Genomic DNA, 17,827 nt, shown 5'->3' with positions numbered 1-17,827 from the left:
CACCAAGTTGGTGCCAAATATGCGCGGCAAATAGGATTTTGCTCAATTCTCTACAAAAAGATTTTCACCCTATCATGTCTTTAAAGAGTTAAGAAAATCCAAAAAGAATGTTTGCACACTGGGCATCTTTCAAATTATACCAAAAAATAAACTTGCAATGATTTGAACTGGATACATGGTAAGGGATGATAATTATTTTTAAAACACCTATAATTTCTTTCCACGTTGAGCCAAAAAAATGGCATGACAGAACCTATTACTGGATGTCTCTGTGAATGTATATAATATCCCATCAGGTACCAACATCTCAAGCTAGTTTAATAAGTTGGTAAAAACGGTCAAAAGCAACACTTAGCATTGAAAGCCAATTGGAACACAGCTGTATTCTGGATAAAAACTCCTATAACAGTATTAACCAGCAAACCTTATTTATGAGACAAATCTTATTAACTATGATTCTTGTTTCAGTTTGTCTTCATTTCTCAGCCTTAGTAGCAAGCATATTCTGTAACTAAAATAACCAAATAGATGATAAGAGTAGAAGTAGTAGGGGTGAATGAGTGCCGTTTATAGCACATTATAAATTGCTATTGTTTCTTTGAGTGAGGTAAAAAGGAATGTCTCCTCCTTTTGATTTCCTAACATTAAGTCAGCGCAAAACCAATTTGTTTACATAAAATAGAAAGTTTGCACTAATAAACATAGATATTTCTGATTGTGAACTGAAGTTATGTACCTGCAAAGCATCTTCTGTTTCTCTCCTTCCTCAAATAGATTCATCTTGGCCAAGTTATCTTATGTTGAACTCTGTTTCTTGAAATATACATCTTGTTTATGAATTTCTTCCCATCTTAGACCCTTCCTGCTCTAAGTCATATGGTTTTTTCCTAAAAGATAAACGCAAATCAGAAAATAACCAGATGTAGTTGATAAGGTGTACCTTATGATCTTATGTTTTGATAATTGACAAACTGATGGGGAACTGACCAGAGACCTGATCTGCGATCTGTTTTGAATATACCGCGCGCACTCAGTGGTACAACTTTAACAGTTGTAAAGCTGGACCGTACAACAATAGTGCTGCAGTCCATGCCTCGGGTCAACTTTGGTTGAGAAGTCTCCATCACATCTCACATGCTCCCCACTATATACTCAACATGTCCCAACATATTAGGCATCACTTGGAAAAGCTAAAAATCACTTAAAAAGTGTAGTCGTCATAAGATTCCCAAGTGTTCAACTAACAGAGCTGAAAATAAACTGAAGGACCAGATGCTAACTCTGAAGATATCAGAGTCTCTTAGTTTGTCTTAAGCTTTGTTTAATTTGTATTCAAATTGTAAAGCTACTCCTCTTGTTTGAGAAGCTGTTTGTAGGTATTTAGAAGTCTCAAAGTCAGCTTGTTAGAAGTGTGTTTCCATAAGCTCTTGAGTGTACACTAGGCTAGAGTTAGTCTAGGTGTATTAGTGGTCCTTAGCTAGAGTTAGGTAAGTGGAGTAGCTTGCAATCAGAGTATTGCAAGTGTGGAGGGGCTACGAGGGTTAGTTTCTAGGTTGCATTAGCGTTATTGTAAGGGTGAGGATTATGGGAGTTAATTCCTAGCTCTATGATAGAGTTGTAACCTAAAGTTTCTCATGCAATAGAGTTGAATCCTACTAGGGTAGGTCGTGGTTTTTAATCCATTGAGCAAGGAGTTTTTCACGGTAAAATCCTGTGTCCTTTACACATTGCATTGCATAAGGGAACTGGTACACAATCAGTCCCTCCATACTGTTTGGTGAACGCACAACCTATATCAATTGGTATCAGGTCAGGCCCTTTCTAAAAGGCTAACACCTAGAAAAGATCCTCAGTCTAATGGCTGCTCCACCAAACTCAAGAGAAGGATACTCGATGACAATACCACCACGGGTAAATGATGAGTCCGACATGGAATATTTCACCCGCAAGTTTCAAAGGTTGATCAGAAGGGACAAAAAGATCTATCAAAAGGAATTTCATTCCCAAGAAAGCTTGCGATGAATATAAGCCAATCGTCTCGCTCATGGCCAAGTCAGATCCAGCTGATAAAGATGAGAAAGTCAAGAATGAAACAGATGGAAGGGGTCAAACATAGTACATGGATAGCGGTTGCTCAAAGCACATGATTGGTGAAAAGGATAACTTTCTCTCACTCAAAGTTTTTCAAGGTAGGAGTGTATCCTTTGGAAATAGTAAGAAGGGGTACATTCTTGGAATAGGAAAAGTTGGGAAGACACTATTAAGAATGTCTCAAATCTGTGACAGAGGAAATGAAGTCAAGTTCCTGTCTTGCTCTTGCACAGTCACAAGTCTCAAAACTGGTGAAGTGATTCTGGTTGCCAAGAGATTCAAAAATGTAAATGTCACAGACTTTGGCTCCTAAGACGAAAGTGAATTGACATGTCTGAGTGCAATTGAGGAAGATCCTAAGCCCTGGCGTAGAAGACTGGGGCATGTGAGCTTTTCGTTATTAAGCAAACTTGCTGTGAAAACCCTGGTTCATGAATTACCAACGACAAAGTTTAAGGACCACAATGCTTGCGATGCTTGCATAAGAGGGAAGTAGGTGAGATCTTCCTTTAAACCCAAGAAATAAGTAAGTACCTCGAGGCCCTTTGAAATTTTTCATATGTATCTCTGCGGATCAATGAGAATACCCAACAGAGGAGGAAAGAAATATATGTTTGTAATTGTTGATGACTACTCTAGGTTCACCTGGACCTTGTTATTGAAAAGAAAAAATGAGACAGTTCTTGTGTTTCATGCCTTTGTTAAGCAGATCCAAGTAAAATTTGGGACCACACAGTCGTGAGCATCGATCTCATCATGGGACCGAATTTGATAATGCTCAATTCGATGATTTACATGACCGAAAATGGCATCAGTCACATTTTTTCTGCCTTTAGAACACCTCAACAAAATAGTGTTGTGGAGCGAAAAAATAGAACTCTTAAAGATATTGCTAGAACAATGTTAATAGCTAGTGAAGTGTCCAAAAGTTTCTGGTCGGAAGCCATGAACAGTGCTTGTCATGTAATAAACAGATGCATGATCAGGTCTGTACTTCAAAAAACTCCATACAAAGTCTACAACAAAAGGACACAAACTATTTGAAAGTGATGAGGGTATCTTCCTCCGGTATTCTTCCCATAGCAAAGCATACAAAGTCTATAACAAAAGGACACAAACTAAGGAGGAAAGTGTGCAGGTAATTTTTTATGAGTCTAGCTTTCAAGGGGATATCAGGGTTCCACATGATGAAGAGGAAGATGGAGTTTTTGTCACGACCCAATTTAGGATCGCGCGGGCACCTACCTTTCCTTCCTCAGTAGGCGAACTGTGCAAGAAAGGGGTCAATACGTTCTATTCAAAAGCCATCTGGTGTTCTGAAAAATAAAATCTATAACTACCTTCTTAAGCATAATAGAAGGTCAGATTGAGTCTTTTTGTTATTAATTAAAAGTTTAACTCCATCTAAGTTTTAGTCGCTGTGAAAGAGGAGAGGTTTTCATGTCCCCTCTTGAGTTGTACTTTTGCGATTAAGTTATTAACATGGTAAGGGTCCAAGCCACACCACCACCACCATGGATGATGTATCCTAGGTGGATGGCTTAAATAAAAAGAAAAAAAAAGTTTCACTCATGTGTTTTAGTTTGTTTTTGAAGTACACGTCTCATACACTGGATAAAAGGGTAAGCATAATGGATGGACAAATGATAACTAAAAGATATCGTGTATTGACATATTGTTACGGTGTGCTTTTACGTAAGTTAAGGCATAAAAGTTACTACGAGGTTGTTGGTGCTCTAAATTGGATTTTAGTGTTTTTAGAGTCGCCACCTAATTTATTAAGGAAAACTAGGAAAATCGGGTAAAAGGTTTTTCAAACAAAAGAGAAATCTTTTGGTACCAAAGTTCGAGGTAAGGGTTCTGGTGATCCCCTGGTAAAGGTTTTACGCACCCTAGTATTAAAAATTCGTAGAATATGGTTGACCTACGAGCTTCAATGAGCGATTAATGTACTTATCTGTTTATAAGTGTTTAATTTTTCGCAAAAAAGTAATTTATATTCATCTCATAATTTCAAGGAAAAATTTGGCAAAAATTCCCCTTTATACATGGGATTTTTGGGTTTAAAAATCCACGCAAGTGTTCAACTTACTTTATTTGCTGGACTAGGACACACTCGGGGTTTCTCTCAAGTAGAGTCGCTACTATTCTAGTCCTAATAAGATGAGTTTAGTTCTTAGGGATTTTCATTTTTTATAAGAAAATATGAGTAATATCTCTATATTTATATATGTATAAGAAAAAAGATAAAGTTTCATTGAGTCCAATTTTTATCACTTTTGAAGCCCTTAAGGTCACAATATATTCCAAATCCTAAAGTCCATCATACCTCAATTTGGTCCAAGTGTATTTCCCTTTGTTTTTAGTCCATTTGATTTTGGGCTTCCAGGCCCAAATCAATCATTATTTTTTCCATCAGATTTTCGTTAAACTCACAGCCCATTTCCAGCTTCAAATGTGCAAAATCTTTATCCTTTGGTATCTCTAACCCAGGTTAAAAAACAGTTTTTGAGTTTGCAAAAGAATTTATTACAACGCGGTTTTAGTTCCAAAAAAATGTCAAACAGCTTGCCCTTTAAAATCTCAAATGATGGCCTAAAGTTTCAATTACTTAACCTTTTTGAAGAAATACTAGACGTCGCTCCCCTTTATTTTTTGTGAACTTAACAAAATCCCATTTTTTGCATTCTAATTGTGTCATTTAAAAAAATTTGAGAAAATCCAAAATCAATCTAAGTTTGATTTGTCACGCTAAAATGGATTATTATCCCAGTTTAAAAAAAAAAGGTTTAGTGACTTCCTAAATCACTAAACGTTGATTTCCTAAGTTCTACATATGCATAGGGTTCCAATATTTTTTGCAAGAGTTTTTACAAGTACATATACATAAACAGATATAGAAAATAAAATAAAGGAAGAGAGTTCATGCTGGTGGGCCTACCCAAGCCCACCAGTACACTATTTTCACCTATAGTTGGGCCTTCAAACAATTTAGCTTCCCTTTCTTTTCTTTTTTTTTTCTTTTTTTTGGCAGACTCGATCAAGAAAGAGTCATTGGGCCCTCGGCCCAATGAATTTATGCAAATGAAAAACGCCCAAGCGGTGGTATTTCATGCAAGCAAATAAGAGGGATACAAATTATGACATGGCTGAGACTAAAAATAAAAGAAGACTTTTATAATAAATATTTATAAGGCATGTCATCCCCAAAGGCTTGCAACTTTAAAGCCCATATAGATCAAGACAGCATAGGAACAGACCCAATCACCAGAATAAAATAGAAAAACCCACAAGATCACTTTCCTTGAACAAAAATAGGCAATGCCATACAAACAAATATACACAACTTCCAACCAATATACCATGGAGATACTCCTGATGCCACACAAGATCCAATGGGTTTCTAGGAACCCCAGGCATGTTAGACATCAGGGAAGGCTTAAGCTTAATCCCCAAGTGCTAATTTGCCTCTCCATTTATGTGTTAAACTCATGGTATATAAGAGAGGGAGTGTTCAATATTTTTTTGTATACAAGGCTTACAAATAAAAACTAGTTTGTACTTATCCACGCACATACTACACAATCATATAACTAATTAGGCCAATATGGCATAAAGGTCTGGCCCAATATCGAACAGAGACAGTTGAGAGAAAAAAAGTAAGGGCCCGCAAAGAGTTGATCATCAAGTTGGCCCATGAAAACAAATTTCAAAGAAAAGGACAAATTTGGCCCAAATCATGAATATTCAATCTCTTAGTTATTTTTTATTTTTTATTTTTTTTTAAACTCAAAGAGTATACAAGGTACACTTCTTGTATACACCAGGATGTATACAGGTCATGCATACTTTGTATACACCTGGCATGACATCAATCACAGTATAGAGGAAGACTAAATGAAGCCTACCCAATAAAACAGGTTAAGATAGATCAGATGGTGATGTATATCCAGATTAAGTAAATGGGTACTGTACATTAAGCCATTTGGATTTAATCAATGAGTGTAAGCAGACCCACCTCAGACTTGCAAACCAGATCCCAAAGATGGCAAAACATGAACTAAACATAACTCAATCAGAATTAAAGGAGCATGTAGCAAAACCACATAGATTCACAAAATAAAATCAAACTACAAAATAGCTTGTCCAAACAGGTTTTGGGTTATATCCATTAAGCTAAGTTCTTTTTTATTCTTTTTAGACCAATCCAAAAAGGAATTTAGGAATAAGGTTTAAATGAGGCATAATTCAACAAGCTCAAGTTGGGCCAAGCTTTATGTAACTAGCAAATTAGATTAGGCCAAACTATTTTACACAGCAAAAAGTCTTTTGGGAAAAAGAAAAGAAGAGCAAACACCTTGCCATTTTTAGAACTTTCAATGCAGCTCATAATAATTCCCTCAAAGGTTCTGCAGATTTTATCACTTAGTAGGGTCCCATAAGGTATATTCTAGCATAGGGGAACCCCAACACATTGAGAAAAGGATGACTGGGCTGAGTTTGACAAGAAACTCAAAGCCTAGTCCACTCTTTCTCAAGACCTAGGTAAGTCACACCTATGTGTCAAACATGCCCTTAAGTGACACCTTTTGAATGTTATGTCCTACTTTGTTTTACTTAGGTATGAACTATGCATAAACCAGGTGTAATTCATTTTAACAACAAGTTTTCAAAGCAAGAATCAAAACATTTAAGTATGAGGAGCACAGACAGTTTGAGCATATCACAAAATGAGGACAGACAAAGTCTTCAGCATCAGTACTTTAAAAGGGGTAAAATAGTTTATCATTTTTTACTCAATGATTTTTGTAGAGAAAAAACATGTAGCTAACTACTCAGTTGAAGTAACCAATTATCAGCTAGGACTCAAATGACTGTTGATTAAAACTTTCAAATGACTGTATACACTAGGTGGCCTATTCCTTGTAATATAGTTACATACTAATACTAAATTAGTTATCTGAGATAAAGTTTAAACAAAGGTATCCATTCACCTACACATTCACTTGGCATATATCAACAGACTATATAAATGTAGAGTTATCAAAAACTGTAGAATAGTATGCTGAATTTAATCATTTAAAGTTCAGCCAATGATTAATTAACTACCTAAGCTTTCGTGTTATCAAATGCAAGACTTTGATTATTAAGAAATTTCATTAATAAGACAGTTCACTTAACAACAAGTACCAAACAAGACTTAAGATCACAAGACACAGGACCAACAATATAAGTATGCAAATAGTCCACCAAAAAAAAAGAAACTCCTAGATGAAATTAAGAACTTAGATTTTCTCTCCCTTTGAATAGACACAAATGCATGACCAAACAAGGAAGATATTTGTCTGGGTAAAATATGCACTCAATCCAACAATGTCCAAGCAAAAGGTGAGAAAAAATAGAGTAGGTCATGGATTTAGAGTCCAATTCCCTATTTAGTTAAAAATCTTTTCAAACAGCAAAATTCCAATCATAACACAAAGAACAACTTTTTAATACACAATGGAAACTGCACTTGATTATTAACTCCTAATGTTAGTTTTAAAATGTGTACTCCCAACAGTTTGGATACCACACCATAAATAGCAACTTTAGAACAGTAAGAACTCATCACAGTTCCAGGTAGTTTCAATCAAAATACAGACCAAATAGCTTTGAAACCTTTTCTATTGTATCCTTGGAGAAGTAGCCAGTAACAGATAAGCCAAACAAAACCAAACATGAGAAAAACTAGACAAAAGCTAAACAAATTCTCATGTTCTTTAATCAATCAATAAAACAGACACATAGAACTTTACAATTTTAGGTCTTGTAGATCATTCATCAAAGCATGGATCAAATGAATTATTATGTAGCAGTTTTAGGAGGGTCAACTAAAGTATGGGAAATCCACAGCCAAGTTAATCTACATCTAGAATAAAGAAGGATGAAGAAAAGTAATACTTCATTCAACAGACTTATGCAAACTTATCATATGTAACGACCCGTTTAGCCGTTATTGGGATTCTTTCGTTTTTACCCTCGCTGACCCATTCCTGAGTCTTGTTAGAGCTATTTTGACACGAAAAGATAATTTTCATGGTTCCCAAGGTGTCGTTTTGAGTTTTGGAGCATCTTTTAGAAAATATGGCTTTAAGCGAAAACCGTTTGACCTAAAGTTAACTTAGACAACGAGACCTTATTTGGGAATCCGAGGTCGCAGGTGAGTTCATAGTGCATTTTTATGTATATCTGCATACTTTGTTTGTGTGTTTTGGGTCTCGGATGATAATCGAATTTCGGAGTTGAATTCGTGAAAGTTGAACTATTTTCTGGTTATTGGTGTTCGCCGCAGCAGCACCAGGACCGCTATAGCTGCATCGCTGGGGTGGTGAGGTGACCGCTATAGTGGCGTAGTGAAATTTTGTGTAGGACTGTTGTAATGGTCTGCATACCGCTGGGACGGTACCGCCGTAGCGGTATCGTTGCCGCTGGAGCAGCAAAACTGTACCAGTTTGCTTTATAATTGTAAAAACCCTAAACACTTAGTCATTATTCTTATTTTGTTCTAAGGGATAGAGAGAGACAAACTGAAGGTTTTTCTATCTATTTCTACACTAAGGTAAGGTTCTTGGCTCCATAATCATTTAGGTTCGTCTCCTAGTCCTTATTCTAACCATAAAATCCTTAGAATCACATAGAATCTAATGGGTCTTTAAATGGGTTTCTTGAGTTGGATCCTAAAATCAATTTGGCTTCCTAGAGTCTTCATAAATAATATGATTAATGTTGAATGTGCTTAGAAACGTTGTGAATGGATTAGTTAGATTCATAATTTTCCATAAAAGCTTAAGATTAAAAGAAGGGTTTTATGGGTTTTCTTCCTAATGGGTTCTTCGCTTTGAAATCTTGTATTATTGGTTGGGTTAGCTTCATTAAGCATGAATTTGATGATTATAAACTACATAAACATGTTTCTTCCATTTTTAGAGGTAAAATTATGGGATTAAAATTAGGGTTCTTAGACCCAAATTCGGGGGTTTTCATAGTAATGATGATTTTGAGAATTAATTGAGTATTCTAATGATTAAAGTAATGGGTTTTGACCTTTTAGTATTGCATTTAGTATTTTGGTCATAAAATTCGCGTTTTGCCCTTTGAGCCCCGTTTTTCCTAAATTAGGGGTTGGAATTTGACCTGAATAGAAAGTAGCCAATATGGATATCATTATTCATGGTTTCTTACATATAATCCATATGTGATAGAGTTTGATTATTTGGATACGCTTCGAAAGATAAGGCAACGTGTGGGTTCGTGGCACCTGTTCGGTTGCCAGGTAGGTTATGGCTTCCCTTTAGTAGACTCCGGTTAGCTTCCCATATTTTGCATTAGAAGGAACGGACAATCCATGTGTAGGAAATTGATGATTTGGGATGGAATCCTAGGATGCTATTGTTGTGCGACTTGTTTGTTCGGGCTTGTGGCCTGTAGATTCTCTAGGTTGTTTGATGTGGTTTTTATTGATATCGGTGGATTTATGTGACTTGGGAGTAACGGACGAAGCTTAATTTTGTGCCTCATGATGAAAGTTTCCCGTAATATGTGATTAATTGTGTTATGCATTAATAGTGAATCTAGTGCATAAATGGGAGGATAAAATGTACCAACAATTGTGATTGAGTTCTAAATGAGTTGTGACGAAAGGTTTTGAGTGTAAGTTTAGATTCGTGTTCTAAGCTAATGGGCTGATTTAAGGAAGTGGTGAAATGTATATCAATTGATTGACCTGTTGTGTGTTGGGACTAGCTACCCTATTGTGTTGTGTTTGACTGTTCTATTGTGTTGGCTTGATGCCATGAGTTGTTGATAGAGATTAGATCTTGTTATTCATCTTGGTTCAGATATATTGTTGGCATACCCACTATTGTTATTGTGATATTGATATATTGTTGGCATACCCGCTGTTGGTAATGTGACATTGATATATGCTGGCGTACCCACTGTTGGTAGTTATTGATATTTGTTGGTGTACCCACTGTTGGTACTTGAGTTATTGATATATGTTGGCGTACCTGATGTGCCAGGAATTTATGGCACATTCAAGGCCTTTTTACAAGAAGTTTTACTTGTTTTTAAGAAAGTTAGTGTCTATTTAATGTGTTTTTAGTGTTTTTCAGGTAACGGAACAGATTTGGAATGAAAACAGTTAAAAGTGCAGAAGTGGTCGTAAACTCAGTTTACGGACCGTATTCTCAAATACGGGCTGTATTCTCAAATACGGGCCGTATTCCATGGGCGTATTTAAGAATAAGAAGAACCAAAAAGGCAGGCTAAGGAAATGGTGATTTACGAACAACTTTTACGAACCGTATTCCACTTTACGGTTTGTATTTCAAAGCGTATTTAACCATTCAAGCATCTGGCAGAGAGTCAAATTTTTGGAAGTTGAAAGACGACTATGCAGAAGGCAGACCGTAAATCAAAATATGGTCCGTATTTCAAGATATTGCAGTTGTTCAAATCTAGAAGGAAGACCTGGTCGTAAAGAAAGCGGTTTACGGTCCGTACTTCAATTTACGGACCGTATTTTGTATCGAAGGGGTCCAAAGTGCAAATCTGTGACTTTCACGTTTTCAGAACCTATAAATAGTCATTGTAGGGTTTTAATAGTTATCAATTATTATATTTTTGTCTCGACTTAGAATATCAAATACTCTCTAGTTTTTGAAGGTTCAAACATCAATTCAAGTATTATCAATTCCTCTTTTCTTCCAAAGTAAGTAATTATGAATTCTTCAATTTCTTATTTCTTGTTCTTTGTCGTGAGTAGCTAAATTCCCTTACTAGGGTTGTGAACCCGATGATGGGTGTTTTGCGATTGGGTTTGTGATTGATATACACATAATGGATTATTAGGGTTTATTTATTCTTCATTCTTCATTCATAATTAATGGGTGCAAACATTGAATAAAGCCGTAAACCTTGATTTATTTGGGAAAATAATAGGGCTGGTAAGAATAAATAACAAGGACTCAAAGCTTTAAACTTTGTTTAATAAATTCACTTAGGAATAAGAAGAATTTACTTGGCATAATTAATCGTTCTTCATAGTTACTTTCTTATATTTGGGAAAATCATAGAAAGAGATAATCTTTATTTATTGGGAAATAGTAGAGATTCATATAGAGATTAAGTGCATTCATATAATGATCCATTAGAAGTATATCAAGATCAATACCCATGATCATACACTCCATCTAAAGGGGACACAACCTTAGTTTCTTTTACCATAAATTACCACCCAAAGCAATTAGTTATCAATTAGTCATAAAAAACCAACTTTTACCAAAATCATCGGATTAAGACATTAGACTTAAATTTAGCACCCTACGACTTTAGTAACCTTTTCACACTATATTCCCTGTGGCATTCGACCCCAACCTTGTTGGGTTACTATATTTGACAACGTCCGCGTTATAGCGTATCAGTACCCATTGTTGGTACTTAAGTTTTGATATATGTTGGCATACCCACTGTTGGTATTATGATTTGATACTTTGTTGGCGTACCCCGTTGTGGTACTTGTGATGTTGAACTTACTTGTTGATGATTGACATATGCATTGCACGCATTCTCTCATATTCATCATGCATGGCCGATACTGATGATGATCTGGTATCGTTGATTGAGTGAAACGGATATTTGATAAACTCTTTTACTTGAGTGATTATGAAAAGGCCGATGTTCGAAGATCCATTCCGAAATCGTTGATTTTATGAAACTGATGTTTGATCAATTCTTTTACATAAGTGATTGTGAGAAGGCCGATGTCCGACGTTCAATTCCGAAATCGTTAATTTATGAAATTGATATTTGACAGACTCTTTTATTTGAGTGACTGTGAGGAGGTCGTTGTCCGATGGTTATATTCGGGCATCGTTGTTGCATGGCCGATTTCGATGTTATTCCGAAATCATTGTTGGTGTATGGACTCTGCGGGTCCCCCAGAGTGGTGTCGGTGAGACTCCCCTTGTTAGTAATTAGCCAGGATCCCATCTGTCTATTGGGCAAAGATTAGAAGGGGTAGCACTTAGACATCACGAGTCACACTGGGTTGTGCTACCGAGACGTTGATATTTCTGTTCGGAGTACATGTGTATACCTCATTTGCATGGTATGGCATTGCATTCATACATCTTGTATTGCATTGCATTAATACATCTTGCATTGCATTATGGCCTGTATGAGATGATTTTGTGTTTACTTATGATGATTGGATTCAGATTGATTTATTCAGACTTGGCACATTTGGGATTAGATGCTTTACTCAGGCAATGACGTTTACTTGAATCTGGATTCATTGATTGAACTTGTTGAAGTATCCCATAGACCGTCTGTAAGATTAGTTATATGTTTAGTCTCTATGTGATGTAGGATAATGGGTGTCTTAAGGATGAGTTGACTACTAGACTAAAACGAACGATTTGATGATATGTGAGTCACGAGACTGTTGTGAGATTGGATGGTGATTATTCGGGTGAAGTTAATGATTAAAAGGTATTGATGTACAGTGTGTGGTAGATAGACGTATGACTTGATTGGGTTGTTATCATGTTTTCTGTGAATTCTTTTACTGATATGTGTTACTAACTATTGTCGGCCTATGATACTTACTCAGTACGCGCGGATTGTACTGATATTGCACTTGCTACACCCTTTTTGAGTGTAGATTGTTTCAGGTGGTTGATTGTGATATAAAGCTGAAATGTGTGGTGCCTATCTAGAAGGCCTCCTCCCACTTCATTCTGGGACAGAGGTTGAGTCTTAGAATGTAATGGTAATCTGAAATTATTAGTCTCTCTTGTACTAGTCTAGACCAGGTCATGGAAAATTGTATCGAGTCTCAAATCATGTGATGTTGTAATCACATGGATTATTTATTGAATGTATTATGGAGTTCCGCTGTATTTTCTAAATATCTAATGCTTCAAACGATTTATTGTTTAATTGATGTGTGATAAAAATGAGAGGGTTCGCCTACTGAGGTGGGAAAGATAGGTGCCTGCACGGTCCTAAAATGGGTCGTGACATCATACCTAGATATGGGCTACACAGACAACACTTTTTAGTTATTTCTTTAGTGAATCAATGAGGCATAGCAATATAAGTTCAAACAGGTGTTTCGTAAGGATAGGTGTGAATCAATTTTCAGAAAAACAGTAGGACATCCGGTAAATCTATCCTATAAGATTAAGTTAGCTTTTACCATTAGCACAACAACAGGCCACACATGTCCATATTTAAACACCAAATAGTGACAAGATGACCCACAATGCTCAGGTTTGAAACAAATAACTGATTATTAGTTCAACATCTAGTTAAAGGAGAGATTTCAATCCATCGAAAAACAAAAAGGAGGAATCAAATGTCGTAGAGAAGAATAAGAGTCAAAACAAGTCTTCACTTAGTCACTTAGGGTGTTCAAATTTCTTTTAAAGTTATTTTCTCCAAATTAGAACACTAACACAGTTCATAAGCTAAAACAAACCCCTAACAAGACTGTGTAAATAGATTTAGCAAGCCATGGATTAAAATTGAGATTATAAACAAGTTTAACTGCTAACCTTCCAAATCATATTGAAACATAACTACATCCAAACATTAATATCAATGAACCATTTTACTACTTATCTTAACTTATATATTAACTCTATACAAAATCACATAGATAGGATTAAACCTTAGTTAAGATAAATAGAATATTCTTCACAAATCCACATCAAATGAAGACTAATCACAAGGTAAATGTTTCATGTCTAGAATGATTAGCTACTCTTTTAAACAAGTTTTAGCATATCAATCTTCAAGTCATCATAAGTTAACTAGGAAAATTCATGAAGAAGCTCAAGTCATGTATACAAGACAAGCACTGACCAGGATCAAGTCATACACAAAGGGTTTAAAACTGGCAACATAACAGCAATAATTTAGACCAGTATAAAACAGCCCCTGATTACTATAAATCATAATATTAGCACATAAATATTATTTAACTAACATAGCAGTAACTATGTTAACAAACACTATTGACTAGACAAAATTAGTATTCAACTAATTGCTTAATTTAAACTAGACAAAATCCGCTTAGCAAACATAATTAACTACGTTAAGTTTATATTAACACCAAACTAGCAAAGCATAATTTAAACTAGCACTCGACCAAAACTAAGGAAATTCAACTAAGAAATTCAACTAAGTGTCCAATTCTAATGTCGGTCACTCGTTAAAAAAAACCTAGTATCAAGTTTTATACGAATATATTGCTTGGTCCTCTTTCAAATGTAACTTGGGGTCCATTTATATAGAAACCGCCAAATCTTTCAAACCCTAACCACATTGATGTAGGACAAGTCCATTTTTTGGACTTGTTTCTTCACAATCGTCATCGTGCGGTGTGGATTGAGTATGAAAAACAAAGCAAGGGTCAGATTTCACCCAACCTCAACCTGTCACGACCCAGCTACGGGCCATAACGGGTATCCAGGGCTAACCATCGAAAATCACTCATTCTGTTACTCATCTGCTCTCATTTATAATTCTTATGCTCATAATCATAGAAAACTATTATCATTTGAAACATATTTGCTTTTATCAACATGAGCCACTTTCGGTTATCAAAATAATATATATATACATGCATATACATGAAAAACTGTGAGACCACACTACCCACAACTGCGCATCTACGAGCCTCTACTAGAGTGCTAGACATAGGGACGGGACAGGACCCGGTCATGCCCAAAACATACATACATATATATACCAAAAGAATAATCAATGGCACCTCTGGAAAAGTGGAGTGCTCTCAAATCAGCTAATAGCTCCTACGAGTCTGGATCACCTCCCTGTCTACCTGTAGGCATGAACACAGCGTCCAAAGAAAACGGATGTCAGTACGAACATTGTACTGAGTATGTAAGGCATAAACAATAATGAAACATCAATGAAATGATGAGGCAACAAATGAGGAGCAATCTGTAACTGACTGAGAATCATGAAAGAAATAATGCATGCTAGTTTACTTTCATAATCATCATCATATCACATGTGCATAAATATATAAGCTACCAGACCATATAGGTACGGTGTGATAATCAATAGCATTAGCCTGCGTCCAGGCCTCCCGCGTACGGGTACCATTTCATGCCACCCACTAGTGTTGTCTGCCCATGCCATCTGGCCATAGTGTATAGCTGCCCACCTTGGCGGTGATTTCCCGGCCATATAGGCGCGGTGTAATATCATCATCATATGCTCATCATAATATGCTCATCATAATATACTCATCATGATATACTTATCATAATGCATGCATGGAAACTCAAAGACAGTTAAACTTTATCGGGGTGACATAAGGTCGTGAATCCCCGATTCCATTATGGAGCATTTACACGCATTCTGCCTCACCTTGAAGGAATTAGCATATAAGGTGAGTGTATATAGTGATCAACATCAAGAGATTATATCATGGACTCTAGAATCTTTAGACTTAAGCTTATCATCATCATTATCGAACTCATAAAGTATCTCTAATCTCATGTGGCTACTCATGAACAAGGACTCATAGTTTTCTTGAAGATAGGACATTCATGAAGAAGGAGGAAATTCATGCCATAAGATCCATGCCTTAGAAAGAAAGGACTAGCCTCACATACCTTTGTCGTTTAACTATTCTATCGCTTGCTCGTTCTCCTTTAATGCACTCATTCTACCTTCAAGAGAATTCGTATTGACATTAGCTAAATGATTACAAGAACGTGCTTACTAAATCTAGAGAAAATTGGGCAGCATTTCCTTTGCTTATACTACTTCCTCCATATTCCATGTCAACTCCCAAACATTCGTAATAACAATCACAATATCATAAACAATAATCATCATTCATTTGCTTTATCCTCATTTCATAATTTCACTTCAAATTCTCCATAATCACGACCAAAGTTCACTATCGCGTTCTTTCTCATGTGATACTTATTCCATGTTCTAAGTGTCATTTATAACGTATTTACAATCATAACATATCCATTTTTATGATTCATTCCAACTACTACTCAACAATGACACTATTCCCACATTTTTGACCCATTTTCTATATTCTAGTACAATCCAAGTATTTCAACTTTTCAATACTTCAAATAACATGAAAAGGTCTTGAAACTCACCTTAGATAGTGTAGAAACAAGCCTTGAGTGGCAATACTCTTCTTACTCCAAAATCCTAGTTCGCTTCTCTTGGGATTTCTTAACTTAGATGACTTTAATGTGTTTCACACTCTTGATTCTTGTTGGTTTGATGAAGTTGATCATAAATTTTCCTTGAATTCTTGTGGGTGAAGTGTATGGAACCTTCTAGAGGTCTTGAGAGAGATGAAGAAAATGTGGGAAATGAATTTAATGAAGTGAGATCACTCTTATATAATTAGAACTTGTTCAGCTCGTCGGGACTTCCATGGACACTTACACGGTCCGTGGAACATTGTATGGTCCGTGGAACTGGTCGTGGTTCAACACCAACCAGTCACCATCTTTGCTAGGAGTTATACGGACCCTTCCACGATCCGTATAAGGTTACACGGTCCGTGGAAGTGGCCGTGTAATCCATAGTTTCTTCGAAGTTGTTCCCGTCGTCTCGTTGATCTCCAATCCTTATGGAACCTTCTTGACACTTATTTAACACCTCAATACCAATCTAAGTGACATTATAACTCTTCCTCAAAGCATCATTAAAACATCATTAACTCGATACTCGTAAATCTTGCTCGACGCCCAACATATGACTTGCTATCCTTAACAACTTTCTTTCCTTATCTTAAATGTCTTTGGAATCTCGTTTAGGGTCATCAATGCCATTTCTTACTTATCAAAACATTGTATACGTCATACCCTTCGTTGGCCTATTCACTGTACGCTAACGGGAAATTTCCAAGGTGTAACACAACCGATCCCCATGGTCACCATTGAACCAATTACGTTTGAGGATTCAAATTCACAAAACAACAAAAGTAATTAAAGAAAATCAGTCATAGACCGTTGAAACACCATAAAAGTAAGAGAGAGGAGAGGATTTTACCATGATAAGGTAGCGTTTGGTGAGATTTGGAGACGAGGCATTAATTGTTGCCTCAAACGATCGAACCAAGACTGTAAAAGCATGTACCCACCTGCCATTTTTTCGTTTTAGGCAATGGTGACGAGGAGATAGGGTTTTCTCCTCGTGGCGGCGGTAGGGGTGAGGGGGAAAGGGAGGGATACGGGGTGCGTTTGGATGAGGAAATTAAAGAGGAGGGGGGCTTCTGCCCCTCTTTAATTGAATGTTGGGCCGGGTTTGGCCTTTGTTGGCGGACTCGGTCTATTTTAAAAAAAAAAAAAAAAAAAAAAAAAAGGGCAGGCCTGCTTTCACACACAGACATATATATATATATATATATATATATATATATATATATATACACACACATAAATATGTGTATGTATACATACATATACGCATACATACATATCTATATATACAGATATATATGTGTGTGTGTATATATATATATACCATCAATCGGCACGGATCGCATGGTGAGATGATACTGCAGAGGGACTTTTAGTAGGTTAATAACCCTGGCGATGGGGTTATTCAACTCAGAACAAGTCCAAAAATAGCCCTAGACGCCACCTCGGCTAAGCGGGCAAAACAACAGGACCGCCGC

At 36.3% G+C, this 17,827-nt stretch overlaps 1 long non-coding RNA gene across 1 annotated transcript; it reads right to left on the bottom strand.

Moving 5' to 3' along the window:
* Positions 1 to 559: 559 nt before the first annotated feature.
* On the bottom strand, positions 560 to 17,351 carry LOC132034247 (uncharacterized). The gene is made up of 3 exons (XR_009409004.1): positions 17,200 to 17,351; positions 737 to 887; positions 560 to 638 (listed from the first exon to the last, which is right to left on the bottom strand). It is a non-coding gene; the product is annotated as an uncharacterized LOC132034247 (long non-coding RNA).
* Positions 17,352 to 17,827: the final 476 nt, after the last annotated feature.

This window comes from Lycium ferocissimum, chromosome 10 (genome assembly GCF_029784015.1).
Source record: "Lycium ferocissimum isolate CSIRO_LF1 chromosome 10, AGI_CSIRO_Lferr_CH_V1, whole genome shotgun sequence".
Taxonomy (NCBI): Eukaryota; Viridiplantae; Streptophyta; class Magnoliopsida; order Solanales; family Solanaceae; genus Lycium; species Lycium ferocissimum.
Note: the sequence above shows the minus strand (reverse complement) of the source record. Positions and strands in the feature narration are given on the sequence as shown.